This window comes from Salmo trutta, unplaced genomic scaffold (assembly GCF_901001165.1).
Source record: "Salmo trutta unplaced genomic scaffold, fSalTru1.1, whole genome shotgun sequence".
Lineage (NCBI taxonomy): Eukaryota > Metazoa > Chordata > Actinopteri > Salmoniformes > Salmonidae > Salmo > Salmo trutta.
In genome coordinates, this window is record NW_021822886.1 from 77,908 (window position 1) to 94,134 (window position 16,227).

The window sequence follows — 16,227 nt, forward strand, 5'->3', positions numbered from 1 at the left end:
CACGGTTTGTTGTTTTGTTCATTAGTTTATTTGTATGTCTTGCATAGTTTCACAGTTATAATAAAATGTGGAACGATACACACGCTGCGCCTTGGACCCATTCTTCAGACAGCCGTGACATAAACTGTCTAGAACTACAAAACTACTAAACTGTCTATTACTACTACAAGTGGTGGAAAAAGTACCCAATTGTCAAATTTAAAAATATATATATATATTTCACCATTATTTAACCAGATAGGCTAGTTGAGAACAAGTTCTCATTTGCAACTGCGACCTGGCCAAGATAAAGCATAGCAGTTCGACACATACAACAACACAGAGTTACACACGGAATAAACAAAACATACAGTCAATAATACAGTAGAACAAAAGAAAACTAAAAATCTATATACAGTGAGTGCAAATGAGGTAAGTTAAGGCATTAAATAGGCCATGGTGGCGAAGTAATGACAATATAGCAATTACACACTGGAATGGTAGATGTGCAGAAGATGAATGTGCAAAGTAGAGATACTGGGGTGCAAAGGAGCAAGATAAATAAATAAATACAGTATGGGGATGAGGTAGGTAGATAGATGGGCTGTTTACAGATGGGCTATGTACTACTTGAGTAAAAGTATAAATACCTTAATAGAAAGTTATTCAAGGAAAAGTGAAAGTCACCCAGTAAAAGTCTAAAAGTATTTGGTTCTAAATATACTTAAGATTTAAAAGTAGAAGTATAAATCATTTCAAATTCCTTATATTGAGCAAAGCAGGCAGCACCATTTTCTTCTTTTTAAAATGTACAGATAGCCAGGGCCACACTCCAACACTCAGACATCATTTACCAAAGATGCATGTGTGTTTCGTGAGGCCGCCAGATCAGAGGCAGTAGGGATGACCACGTGTTCTCTTGATAAGTGTGTGAATTGGACCATTTTCCTGTTCTGCTAAGCATTCACAATGTAATTAGTACTTTGAGTAGTCAGGAAAAATGCATGGAGTAAAAAGTACATTATTTTCTTTAGGAATGTAGTGAAGTAAAAGTAAAAGTTGTCAAAAATATAAATAGTAAAGTACAGATACGCCAAAAAACGACTTAAGTAGTAGTTTAAAGTATTTTTATGTACGTACTTTACACCACTGAAAACTACAAAACTATCCAGAACTACAAAACTACAAAGCTGTCTAGAACTTCACAACTACTAAAATGTCTAGAACTACAAAACTACACAACCGATTAGAACACAAACAGAGCGTGTATGCATCTTACAGGCTGGGTTGTGTTGTGTGAGTGTGTGTTCAACTACACCACTGAGAGTGTTCAACTACACCACTGAGAGTGTTCAGCTACACCACTGAGAGTGTTCAACTACACCACTGAGAGTGTTCAACTACACCACTGAGAGTGTTCAACTACACCACTGAGAGTGTGTTCAACTACACCACTGAGAGTGTTCAACTACACCACTGAGTGTGTGTTCAACTACACCACTGAGAGTGTTCAGCTACACCACTGAGAGTGTGTTCAACTACACCACTGAGAGTGTTCAACTACACCACTGAGTGTGTGTTCAACTACACCACTGAGTGTGTGTTCAACTACACCACTGAGAGTGTTCAACTACACCACTGAGAGTGTTCAACTACACCGCTGAGAGTGTTCAACTACACCACTGAGAGTGTCAACTACACCACTGAGAGTGTTCAACTACACCGCTGAGAGTGTTCAACTACACCGCTGAGAGTGTTCAAATACACCACTGAGAGTGTTCAACTACACCACTGAGAGTGTTCAATCAACTACACCGCTGAGAGTGTTCAACTACATCACTGAGAGTGTTCAACTACACCGCTGAGAGTGTGTTCAACTACATCACTGAGAGTGTTCAACTACACCGCTGAGTGTGTGTTCAACTACACCACTGAGAGTGTTCAACTACACCACTGAGAGTGTTCAACTACACCACTGAGAGTGTTCAATCAACTACACCGCTGAGAGTGTTCAACTACATCACTGAGAGTGTTCAACTACACCACTGAGAGTGTTCAACTACACCGCTGAGTGTTCAACTACACCGCTGAGAGTGTTCAACTACACCACTGAGTGTGTGTTCAACTACACCACTGAGAGTGTTCAACTACACCGCTGAGAGTGTTCAACTACATCACTGAGTGTGTGTTCAACTACACCACTGAGAGTGTTCAACTACACCGCTAAGAGTGTTCAACTACACCACTGGGAGTGTCAACTACACCACTGAGAGTGTTCAACTACACCGCTGAGAGTGTTCAACTACACCACTGAGTGTCAACTACACCACTGAGAGTGTTCAACTACACCGCTGAGAGTGTTCAACTACACCACTGAGTGTCAACTACACCACTGAGAGTGTTCAACTACACCGCTGAGAGTGTTCAACTACACCACTGAGAGTGTGTGTGTGTTCAACTACACCACTGAGAGTGTTCAACTACACCACTGAGAGTGTTCAATCAACTACACCGCTGAGAGTGTTCAACTACACCGCTGAGAGTGTTCAACTACACCACTGAGAGTGTTCAACTACACCGCTGAGTGTGTGTTCAACTACACCGCTGAGAGTGTTCAACTACACCACTGAGAGTGTTCAACTACACCGCTGAGAGTGTTCAACTACACCGCTGAGAGTGTTCAACTACATCGCTGAGAGTGTTCAACTACATCGCTGAGAGTGTTCAACTACACCGCTGAGAGTGTTCAACTACACCGCTGAGAGTGTTCAACTACACCGCTGAGAGTGTTCAACTACACCGCTGAGTTCAACTACACCGCTGAGAGTGTTCAACTACACCGCTGAGAGTGTTCAACTACACCGCTGAGATTGTTCAACTACACCACTGAGAGTGTTCAATCAACTACACCGCTGAGAGTGTTCAACTACACCGCTGAGAGTGTTCAACTACACCGCTGAGAGTGTTCAACTACACCGCTGAGAGTGTTCAACTACACCGCTGAGAGTGTTCAACTACACCGCTGAGAGTGTTCAACTACACCGCTGAGAGTGTTCAACTACACCGCTGAGATTGTTCAACTACACCACTGAGAGTGTTCAATCAACTACACCGCTGAGAGTGTTCAACTACATCACTGAGAGTGTTCAACTACACCGCTGAGAGTGTGTTCAACTACATCACTGAGAGTGTTCAACTACACCGCTGAGTGTGTGTTCAACTACACCACTGAGAGTGTTCAACTACACCACTGAGAGTGTTCAACTACACCGCTGAGTGTGTGTTCAACTACACCACTGAGAGTGTTCAACTACACCACTGAGAGTGTTCAACTACACCACTGAGAATGTTCAACTACATCACTGAGAGTGTTCAACTACACCACTGAGAGTGTTCAACTACATCACTGAGAGTGTTCAACTACACCACTGATAGTGTTCAATCAACTACACCGCTGAGAGTGTTCAACTACATCACTGAGAGTGTTCAACTACACCGCTGAGAGTGTTCAACTACACCACTGAGAGTGTTCAACTACACCGCTGAGAGTGTTCAACTACACCGCTGAGAGTGTTCAACTACACCGCTGAGTGTGTTCAACTACACCGCTGAGTGTGTTCAACTACACCGCTAAGAGTGTTCAACTACACCACTGAGAGTGTTCAACTACACCACTGAGAGTGTTCAACTACACCGCTGAGAGTGTTCAGCTACACCACTGAGAGTGTTCAACTACACCACTGAGAGTGTTCAACTACACCACTGAGAGTGTTCAACTACACCACTGAGAGTGTGTTCAACTACACCACTGAGAGTGTTCAACTACACCACTGAGTGTGTGTTCAACTACACCACTGAGAGTGTTCAGCTACACCACTGAGAGTGTGTTCAACTACACCACTGAGAGTGTTCAACTACACCACTGAGTGTGTGTTCAACTACACCACTGAGTGTGTGTTCAACTACACCACTGAGAGTGTTCAACTACACCACTGAGAGTGTTCAACTACACCGCTGAGAGTGTTCAACTACACCACTGAGAGTGTCAACTACACCACTGAGAGTGTTCAACTACACCGCTGAGAGTGTTCAACTACACCGCTGAGAGTGTTCAAATACACCACTGAGAGTGTTCAACTACACCACTGAGAGTGTTCAATCAACTACACCGCTGAGAGTGTTCAACTACATCACTGAGAGTGTTCAACTACACCGCTGAGAGTGTGTTCAACTACATCACTGAGAGTGTTCAACTACACCGCTGAGTGTGTGTTCAACTACACCACTGAGAGTGTTCAACTACACCACTGAGAGTGTTCAACTACACCACTGAGAGTGTTCAATCAACTACACCGCTGAGAGTGTTCAACTACATCACTGAGAGTGTTCAACTACACCACTGAGAGTGTTCAACTACACCGCTGAGTGTTCAACTACACCGCTGAGAGTGTTCAACTACACCACTGAGTGTGTGTTCAACTACACCACTGAGAGTGTTCAACTACACCGCTGAGAGTGTTCAACTACATCACTGAGTGTGTGTTCAACTACACCACTGAGAGTGTTCAACTACACCGCTAAGAGTGTTCAACTACACCACTGGGAGTGTCAACTACACCACTGAGAGTGTTCAACTACACCGCTGAGAGTGTTCAACTACACCACTGAGTGTCAACTACACCACTGAGAGTGTTCAACTACACCGCTGAGAGTGTTCAACTACACCACTGAGTGTCAACTACACCACTGAGAGTGTTCAACCACACCGCTGAGAGTGTTCAACTACACCACTGAGAGTGTTCAACTACACCACTGAGTGTGTGTTCAACTACACCACTGAGTGTGTGTTCAACTACACCGCTGAGAGTGTTCAACTACACCACTGAGAGTGTTCAACTACACCGCTGAGTGTGTGTTCAACTACACCGCTGAGAGTGTTCAACTACACCACTGAGAGTGTTCAACTACACCGCTGAGAGTGTTCAACTACACCGCTGAGAGTGTTCAACTACATCGCTGAGAGTGTTCAACTACATCGCTGAGAGTGTTCAACTACACCGCTGAGAGTGTTCAACTACACCGCTGAGAGTGTTCAACTACACCGCTGAGAGTGTTCAACTACACCGCTGAGTTCAACTACACCGCTGAGAGTGTTCAACTACACCGCTGAGAGTGTTCAACTACACCGCTGAGATTGTTCAACTACACCACTGAGAGTGTTCAATCAACTACACCGCTGAGAGTGTTCAACTACACCGCTGAGAGTGTTCAACTACACCGCTGAGAGTGTTCAACTACACCGCTGAGAGTGTTCAACTACACCGCTGAGAGTGTTCAACTACACCGCTGAGAGTGTTCAACTACACCGCTGAGAGTGTTCAACTACACCGCTGAGATTGTTCAACTACACCACTGAGAGTGTTCAATCAACTACACCGCTGAGAGTGTTCAACTACATCACTGAGAGTGTTCAACTACACCGCTGAGAGTGTGTTCAACTACATCACTGAGAGTGTTCAACTACACCGCTGAGTGTGTGTTCAACTACACCACTGAGAGTGTTCAACTACACCACTGAGAGTGTTCAACTACACCGCTGAGTGTGTGTTCAACTACACCACTGAGAGTGTTCAACTACACCACTGAGAGTGTTCAACTACACCACTGAGAATGTTCAACTACATCACTGAGAGTGTTCAACTACACCACTGAGAGTGTTCAACTACATCACTGAGAGTGTTCAACTACACCACTGATAGTGTTCAATCAACTACACCGCTGAGAGTGTTCAACTACATCACTGAGAGTGTTCAACTACACCGCTGAGAGTGTTCAACTACACCACTGAGAGTGTTCAACTACACCGCTGAGAGTGTTCAACTACACCGCTGAGAGTGTTCAACTACACCGCTGAGTGTGTTCAACTACACCGCTGAGTGTGTTCAACTACACCGCTAAGAGTGTTCAACTACACCACTGAGAGTGTTCAACTACACCACTGAGAGTGTTCAACTACACCGCTGAGAGTGTTCAACTACACCGCTGAGAGTGTTCAACTACACCACTGAGTGTGTGTTCAACTACACCACTGAGAGTGTTCAACTACACCGCTGAGAGTGTTCAACTACACCACTGAGTGTGTGTTCAACTACACCACTGAGTGTGTGTTCAACTACACCGCTGAGAGTGTTCAACTACACTGCTGAGAGTGTTCAACTACACCACTGAGAGTGTTCAACTACACCGCTGAGAGTGTTCAACTACACCACTGAGATTGTGTGTGTGTTCAACTACACCACTGAGAGTGTTCAACTACACCGCTGAGAGTGTTCAACTACACCACTGAGAGTGTTCAATCAACTACACCGCTGAGAGTGTTCAACTACACCACTGAGAGTGTTCAACTACACCACTGAGAGTGTTCAACTACACCGCTGAGAGTGTTCAATTACATCGCTGAGAGTGTTCAACTACATCGCTGAGAGTGTTCAACTACACCGCTGAGAGTGTTCAACTACACCACTGAGAGTGTTCAACTACACCGCTGAGAGTGTTCAACTACACCACTGAGAGTGTTCAACTACACCACTGAGAGTGTTCAATCAACTACACCGCTGAGAGTGTTCAACTACATCACTGAGAGTGTTCAACTACACCGCTGAGAATGTGTTCAACTACATCACTGAGAGTGTTCAACTACACCGCTGAGTGTGTGTTCAACTACACCACTGAGAGTGTTCAACTACACCACTGAGAGTGTTCAACTACACCGCTGAGTGTGTGTTCAACTACACCACTGAGAGTGTTCAACTACACCACTGAGAGTGTTCAACTACACCACTGAGAGTGTCCAACTACATCACTGAGAGTGTTCAACTACACCGCTGAGAGTGTTCAACTACACCACTGAGAGTGTTCAACTACACCACTGAGAGTGTTCAACTACATCACTGAGAGTGTTCAACTACACCACTGAGTGTTCAACTACACCGCTGAGAGTGTTCAACTACACCGCTGAGAGTGTCAACTACACCGCTGAGAGTGTTCAACTACACCGCTGAGAGTGTTCAACTACACCGCTGAGTGTGTTCAACTACACCGCTGAGAGTGTTCAACTACACCGCTGAGAGTGTTCAACTACACAGCTGAGAGTGTTCAACTACACCGCTGAGTGTGTTCAACTACACCGCTGAGAGTGTTCAACTACACCGCTGAGAGTGTTCAACTACACCGCTGAGAGTGTTCAACTACACCACTGAGAGTGTTCAACTACACCACTGAAAATAGTTTGACGGTGAGCCTTCTATGCAACAGGTGTTTATTTGTAAATGTTTCTTGTTGTTTGTTTATTTGTTACCCTTATCATCACACATGGTGTTATGTGTTATGGTGATAGTTACCATTGACGATGAGTATGATGGTGATGGTTACCGTTAACGATGAGTGTTATGGTGGGTGTTAAGGTGATGGTTACCGTTGACGATGTGTGTGATGGTGATAATTACCGTTGACGATGAGTGGGATGGTGATGGTTACCGTTGACGATGAGTGTTATGGTGATGGTTACCGTTGACGATGAGTGGGATGGTGATGGCTATGGTGATAGTTACCGTTGACGATGAGTGTTATGGTGATGGTTACCGTTGACGATGAGTGGGGTGGTGATAGTTATGGTTGTGGGTGTGTTTTACAGGTGTGGGTGTGTCTTGTGGGTGTGTTTTACAGGTGTGGGTGTGTCTTACAGGTGTGGGTGTTTGTCTTCCAGGCGTCGGGTGCTGTTGAGGCCACAGGGGCTCCATGCCCTCCACTGCCAGGTGATGTTGGGGGCGGGGAGTCCGTACCCTGTACAGGTGAGGGTCTGTCTGCTGCCACGGCGATATGGGCTAGAGGGGGCTGCTATTTCCTTCTCATGGATCTGAGGGGGAACTGGGGGGAGGGGTAGAATGACAGGGGAGACTCTAATCAGGGTATCAGACCATGGTCAAATACATACATCATATATTTACAAATACTTGATTTAGCTTGAAGCTTTTGGGAATATTCCATTTGATTTATTGAACCTGACAACTAGAGTGTGTGTCTGTTCAACTACACCGCTGAGTGTGTTCAACTACACTGCCGAGAGTGTGTTCAACAACACCACCGAGTGTGTGTGTGTTCAACTACACCACTGAAAATAGTTTGATGGTGAGCCTTCTACGCACAAGTGCTTTTGTTTATTTGTAAATGTTTCTTGTTATTTGTTTATTTGTTACCCTTGACGATGAGTGTATTGGTGATAGTTACCATTGACGATGAGTGTGATGTGATAGTTACCGTTGACGATGCGTGTGATGGTGATAGTTACCGTTGACGATGCGTGTGATGGTGATAGTTACCGTTGACGATGAGTGTGATGTGATAGTTACCATTGACGATGAGTGTGATGTGATAGTTACCATTGACGATGAGTGTGATGTGATAGTTACCGTTGACAACGTATGTTATGGTCATAGTTACCGTTGACGATGCGTGTTATAGTTATACAGTTGAAGTCAGAAGTTTACATACCCCTTTGCCAAATAAATTTAAACTCAGTTTTTCACAATTACTGACATTTAATCCTAGTAAAAATTCCCTGTCTTAGGTCAGTTAGGATCACCACTTTATTTTAAGAATGTGAAATGTCAGAATAATAGTAGAGAGAATGATTTGTTTCAGCTTTTATTTCTTTCATCACATTTCCAATGGGTTAGAAGTTTATAACTCAATTAGTATTTTGTAGCATTGCCTTTAAATTCTTTAACTTGGGTCAAACATTTCAGGTAGCCTTCCACATGCTTCCCACAATAATTTGTGTGAATTTTGGCCCATTCCTCCTGACAGAGCTGGTGTAACTGAGTCAGGTTTGTAGGCCTCCTTGCTCGCACATGCTTTTTCAGTTCTGCCCACACATTTTCTATAGGGTTGAGGTCAGGGCTTAGCCAATACCTTGACTTTGTTGTCCTTAAGCCATTTTGTCACAACTTTGGAACTATGATTGGGGTCGTTGTCCATTTGGATGACCCATTTGTGACCAAGCTTTAACTTCCTGACTGATGTCTTGAGATGTTTCAATATATCCACTTAATTTTCCTCCCTCATGATGCCATCTATTTTGTGAAGTGCACCAGTCCCTCCTACAGCAAAGCACCCCCACAACATGATGCTGCCATCCCCATGCTTCACGGTTGGGATGGTGTTCATCGGCTTGCAAGGCTCCCCCTTTATCCTCCAAATATAACGATGGTCATTGTGGCCAAACAGTTATATTTTTGTTTCATCAGACCAGAGGACATTTCTCCAAAAAGTACGATCTTTGTCCCCAAGTGCAGTTGCAAACTGTAGTCTGGCTTTTTTATGGCGGTTTTGGAGCAGTGTCTTCTTCCTTGCTGAGCGGCCTTTCAGGTTATGTCGATATAGGACTCGTTTTACTGTGGATATAGATACTTTTGTACCTGTTTCCTCCAGCATCTTCACAAGGTCCTTTGCTGTTGTTCTGGGATTGATTTGCACTTTTCGCACCAAAGTACGTTCATCTCTAAGAAACAGAACGCGTCTCCTTCCTGAGCGGTATGACGGCTGTGTGGTCCCATGGTGTTTATATTTGCGTACTATTGTTTGTACAGATGAACGTGGTACCTTCAGGCGTTTGGAAATTGCTCCCAAGGATGAACCAGACTTGTGAAGGTCTACAAAATTTTTTTTCTGAGGTCTTGGCTGATTTCTTTTGATTTTCCCATGATGTCAAGCAAAGAGGCACTGAGTTTGAAGGTAGGCCTTGAAATACATCCACAGGTACAACTCCAATTGACTCAAATGATGTCAATTAGCCTATCAGAAGCTTCTAAAGCCATGACATCATTTTCTGGAATTTTCCAAGCTGTTTAAAGGCACTGTCAACTTAGTGTATGTAAACTTCTGACCCACTGGAATTGTAATACAGTGAATTATAAGTGAAATAATCTGTCTGTAAACAATTGTGGGAAAAATTCCTTGTGTCATGCACAAAGTAGATGTCCTAACCAACTTGCCAAAACTATAGTTTGTTAACAAGAAATTTGTGTAGGGGTTGAAAACGAGTTTTAATGACTCCAACCTAAGTGTATGTAAACTTCCCACTTCAACTGTAGTTACCGTTGACGATGAGTGTTTTGGGGATGGTTACCGTTGGCAATGAGTGTTATGGTGATAGTTACCGTTGACGATGAGTGTGATGGTGAGTCTCCTCTCCAGCAGGGAGGCTGTGTTCTTGAGGAGGACGGTGTAGTTCCCAGCATCCTCAGGGTGAACGTCTCTGATCTCTAAGGTATAGTGCTGATGGAGACGCATCCTGTTGAACTCTGGACGACGGCTGATCAACTTATCACCTTTATACCTGAGAGAACATCCAAACAAAAAGGAATACAAAGTTGAACTTGATAAAGCAAGGTATTGTAGCAAATAAGTATGATAAAATACATGCATCAGAAACAGAGAACACTTTGGGAATTGTCTGATCAATATCAGCAAGCTAGAATAGCTAACTGCAGCAAAATAGCTAGCTAGCTGATTGGCTAAACAGAATGTCAGCACACTTTTGTCCAGCAACAAACCTAGCACTGAAAGATACATTTAAAGGGCGTCCTCGCAACATAGTCATGACATTATGAAGATAAATATTCCATATCAGATAGTTAATGTTCCATGGCAGATAGTTAATGTTCCAGGTCAGATAGTTAATGTTCCATATCAGATAGTTAATGTTCCGTATCAGATAGTTAATGTTCCGTATAAGATAGTTAATGTTCCATATCAGATAGTTAATGTTCCATGGCAGATAGTTAATGTTCCGTATCAGATAGTTAATGTTCCGTATAAGATAGTTAATGTTCCATATCAGATAGTTAATGTTCCATGGCAGATAGTTAATAATGCCAGATGGTCTTACCACTGTATGTCAGGTCTTGGGTATGCTGACACATTGACTAACAGTTTAAAGGACTTCTGTCCTAATGTTGCCTCGACGACCGGGCCGCTCCTGTAGTCTAGGCTGATGAATGGCTTCTCTGCAACAGGACACACACACACACACACACACACACACACACACACACACACACACACACACACACACACACACACACACATAGGAGGGCAAAGAGGAGATTTGGTGAAACATACTTGCGTAATAAGAAACCTTGCCAGAAGACTTAGGAAAGGTCCTTAGTTACCTAGGCTTTAGCTCAGCAGGCTAACGCAGTCTTGTGGTGCACAAAAGGCTGTCACGTCCTGACCAGTAAGAGGTTGTTTGTTATTGTAGTTTGGTCAGGACGTGGCAAGGGGTGTTTGTTTAGAGTGTTTCTGGGTTTGTTGGGCTATGTTCTTGTTAGTCTATTTCTATGTTAGTTCTAGTATGTCTATTTCTATGTGGTGTTAATTGGGTTGACCTTCAATTAGAAGCAGCTGCTCCTTGTTGCTTCTAATTGAAGGTCCTATTTAAGAGGGGTGTTTTTTCTATGGGATTTGTGGGTAGTTATTTCCTGTTTTGTGTTCGTGCACCTGACAGGACTGTTTGTTGTTTTTGTATACGTGTTTCTTTTGTTTTCCTTCTTTAATAAAATAAAAAGATGAGTATTCACGTTCCCGCTGCGTTTTGGTCCAATCCCTACGATGCCCGTAACAATGGCCCGGGTTTCAAACGTAGTTCTTACCGTGCACTATGACCTGCGTTGCCAGATCCAGATTCTTCTCCGCACTGATGGCAGAGCAGGTGTACGTGCCGGTGTCGCTGACGTTGACACTTTGGATGGTCAGGATGCTGACTGCCTCCGTGAACCCAGAGAGAGAATTACGCTTGTGCACTATGCCCACTGTACTGTTCATCTAGAGGTGGGAGACAGCGCGAGAGAGAGAGAGAGAATTACGCTTGTGCACTGTTCCCACTGTACTGTTCATCTAGAGGTGGGAGAGAGGGAGAGAGAGAGAGAGAGAGGGAGGGAGGGAGGGAGGGAGGGAGAGAGAGAGAGAGAGAGAGGGGGGGGGGGTAGAGAGAGAGAGAGAGAGAGAGAGAAGGAGGGATCGAGAGAGATAGAGCGATAGATAGATAGAGAGAGAGAGACATGGAGAGAGAGAGAGGGGGGTAGAGAGAGAGAGAGAGAGAGGGAGGGGGGAGAGAGAGAGGGGGTAAAGAGAGAGAGAGAGAGGGGGGTAGAGAGAGAGAGAGGGGGTAGAGAGAGAGAGAGAGAAAGTAAGAGAGACAGAAATGTAAAGACATATACAAGACCTTCTATACACATATATCCATCTATTAACCCTTAGTTCCTCCAAGCTACATGAAATAGTACCATATAATATAGGACATCATTCAGTGAATTAGCTTCATCCGAGCTGCAGCGATACTGATCGCTTGCCGTAGTGTTCTGTTCCATTCAAATGTACGTTTTCCCTCATCATTTACCTGGATCTACGTAAAGCGTGCAAACTACTATTTTTCACCGCCTTACCTGTTTTCCAGGATAAGACCACAGGAACTCAACGAGCGTGTTAAACTCTACAGTGGCGGTACAGTTGAGCGTCAGGGCTTCCTCCGTGAACAGCTCCACCGAGTCCTCTGGATAGAGCTTGAAGTCGTAAACCTGGCTTCCTGTCGGGTGGGGGGGGGGGGGGGGGGGGGGGTTAAGAGAGGTCAATGTGACACCACCACAGTGACAAACAGAGCTGGCCCAGAGAAGTCCGAGTCTTTTTGGCTGGCCCGTCACCATGTCCCTGGGCCCCCTGGCACCGTTCCATTATTTTTAAACTCACATCCTTCCTTTCTCTCTTCCTTGAAGTAATCACTTGAAGAAAATGACCTATTTACCAACATTGGGTCGGTGAAAGATGCATAGTTTTACATCTATCCAGTCATTACAGATCAATGATTATTTCAACTAAGTGAGGAAGGGTGGTTGAACTAAGTATTTTGAACAAGGCTTAGGGCTGGAGTGGGCTAGCTCTGTCGACTCGAGGCTGAACAAGGTTTAGGGCTGGAGTGGGCTAGCTCTGTCGACTCGAGGCTGAACAAGGTTTAGGGCTGGAGTGGGCTAGCTCTGTCGACTCGAGGCTGAACAAAGCTTAGGGCTGGAGTGGGCTAGCTCTGTCGACTCGAGGCTGAACAAGGTTTAGGGCTGGAGTGGGCTAGCTCTGTCGACTCGAGGCTGAACAAAGCTTAGGGCTGGAGTGGGCTAGCTCTGTCGACTCGAGGCTGAACAAGGTTTAGGGCTGGAGTGGGCTAGCTCTGTCGACTCGAGGCTGAACAAAGCTTAGGGCTGGAGTGGGCTAGCTCTGTCGACTCGAGGCTGAACAAGGCTTAGGGCTGGAGTGGGCTAGCTCTGTCGACTCGAGGCTGAACAAGGTTTAGGGCTGGAGTGGGCTAGCTCTGTCGACTCGAGGCTGAACAAAGCTTAGGGCTGGAGTGGGCTAGCTCTGTCGACTCGAGGCTGAACAAGGCTTAGGGCTGGAGTGGGCTAGCTCTGTCGACTCGAGGCTGAACAAGGTTTAGGGCTGGAGTGGGCTAGCTCTGTCGACTCGAGGATGAACAAGGTTTAGGGCTGGAGTGGGCTAGCTCTGTCGACTCGAGGCTGAACAAGGTTTAGGGCTGGAGTGGGCTAGCTCTGTCGACTCGAGGCTGAACAAGGCTTAGGGCTGGAGTGGGCTAGCCCTGCCGACTCGAGGCTGAACAAGGCTTAGGGCTGGAGTGGGCTAGCTCTGTCGACTCGAGGCTGAACAAGGCTTAGGGCTGGAGTGGGCTAGCTCTGTTGACTCGAGGCTGAACAAGGCTTAGGGCTGGAGTGGGCTAGCTCTGCCGACTCGAGGCTGAACAAGGCTTAGGGCTGGAGTGGGCTAGCTCTGTCGACTCGAGGCTGAACAAAGCTTGGGGCTGGAGTGGGCTAGCTCTGTCGACTCGAGGCTGAACAAGGCTTAGGGCTGGAGTGGGCTAGCTCTGCCGACTCGAGGCTGAACAAGGCTTAGGGCTGGAGTGGGCTAGCTCTGTCAACTCGAGGCTGAACAAGGCTTAGGGCTGGAGTGGGCTAGCTCTGTCGACTCGAGGCTGAACAAGGTTTAGGGCTGGAGTGGGCTAGCTCTGTCGACTCGAGGCTGAACAAGGCTTAGGGCTGGAGTGGGCTAGCTCTGTCGACTCGAGGCTGAACAAGGCTTAGGGCTGGAGTGGGCTAGCTCTGTCGACTCGAGGCTGAACAAGGCTTAGGGCTGGAGTGGGCTAGCTCTGTCGACTCGAGGCTGAACAAGGCTTAGGGCTGGAGTGGGCTAGCTCTGTCGACTCGAGGCTGAACAAGGCTTAGGGCTGGAGTGGGCTAGCTCTGTCGACTCGAGGCTGAACAAGGCTTAGGGCTGGAGTGGGCTAGCTCTGTCGACTCGAGGCTGAACAAGGCTTAGTGCTGGAGTGGGCTAGCTCTGTCGACTCGAGGCTGAACAAGGCTTAGGGCTGGAGTGGGCTAGCTCTGTCGACTCGAGGCTGAGCTAATCTGTTGAAATGTCCACCTTTCAAACTGTCGTCACCTAATCTGTGAGGACTTGATAGGGGAAACCAAACTGTCTTCATCCAGTCCTTTCACCTGTCTTTAGGAACACTTTAAAAGTACCAGCGCTCGACCAAGATCTCTCTAATTGTGAAACTCAATTTGTGGCTCTCTGCTCTTATTGGAAGAAATGTGGACTCTTAAAAACTCTGTGTGATGCTGTATGAAGGTGATACTGTATCTGTACTGGGTGGGAGCTAGCTAGCTAGCTAGTGTCTGTATGAGGGTGATACTGTATTTGTACTGGGTGGGAGCTAGCTAGTGTCTGTATGAAGGTGATACTGTATCTGTACTAGCTAGCTAGTGTCTGTATGAAGGTGATACTGTATCTGTTCTGGGTGGGAGCTAGCTAGCTAGCTAGTGTCTGTATGAAGGTGATACTGTATCTGTACTGGGTGGGAGCTAGCTAGCTAGCTAGTGTCTGTATGAAGGTGATACTGTATCTGTACTGGGTGGGAGCTAGCTAGCTAGTGTCTGTATGAAGGTGATACTGTATCTGTACTGGGTGGGAGCTAGCTAGCTAGCTAGTGTCTGTATGAAGGTGATACTGTATCTGTACTAGCTAGCTAGCGTCTGTTTGTCTTAACGCTCCATCTGCGCTAAGAGGTATGACAGGCGATGGAAAGCACTTTCCTCAGAGCCATGATTCTGTTGACCCGGGTCGGTGGGTAAAGGTCATCCCTTCAGGTCTGGACTGAGAGACTCTGAGATGTGAGTCCCAAATGCCTCACTATTCCATATAAAGTGTACCATTTTTTTTGACGAGCCTGGTCAGTAGTACTGCACTATATTGGGAATAGGGAGGCATTTGGGACTCACAAATCTGAGAGGTGAGTGATATCAGACAATAACACTGGGACTCCAGATCCTCAGGTGACACAGAGTTCAGTCTCGAACAGATATTTAGACAGCAGACGAAAAGACAGTGGTGAGCGCTTAGTGCTTCTAAGAACCGTTGTCTTAGTTCGCTCTTAAATAAATTATTCTCCTGAACTTTCTTTATCAAAATTATGTAATGTGTCCTGTTTCCTACTTTAGACCTGTGAGACTGGGATCTCTAATGATACAGAGAGACATGCAGCATGGACGTCTCTAATGATACAGAGAGACATGCAGTATGGACGTCTCTAATGATACAGAGAGACATGCAGTATGGACGTCTCTAATGATACAGAGAGACATGCAGTATGGACGTCTCTGTTATAGAGAGACATGCAGTATGGACGTCTCTAATGATACAGAGAGACATGCAGCATGGACGTCTCTAATGATACAGAGAGACATGCAGTATGGACATCTCTAATGATACTCAGGGCTCTAGTTGTGCAAGTAGTGTACACTAGGTAGAGTGTAGTCAGTAGTGTGAATTCTGGCAACCTGTGGGTGGAGAGGTTATATTTTTCATGCAGGGTGGCCGTGTACTAGGTAGTGTATACTATGTAGTGCATAGTTACCTGTGGACTGCACCAAGTAGAGGGTAGAGCGGTAGTCTCTCCCTTGTCGTGTAGCTTGGCAGTAAATCCCAATGAGGAAAGGTCTGGAGTCTAAGGTCTGTCTAGGGATGGACCAACCTCTTTTACTGTCCCACACCATCCCCTCATCCTCCAGCGGCATAGGTACCGTCTCCCACTGGGGAGAGAGGAGAGGATAGATGAGGAGAGGAGAGAGGGAT

General features: G+C 45.8%; 1 pseudogene; it reads right to left on the minus strand.

The window, feature by feature from the left end:
* The window catches only part of LOC115186264 (vascular endothelial growth factor receptor 3-like), a 49,842-nt pseudogene extending 33,658 nt beyond the window's left edge, over positions 1-16,184 (minus strand).
* Between the last annotated feature and the right edge of the window lie 43 nt (positions 16,185-16,227).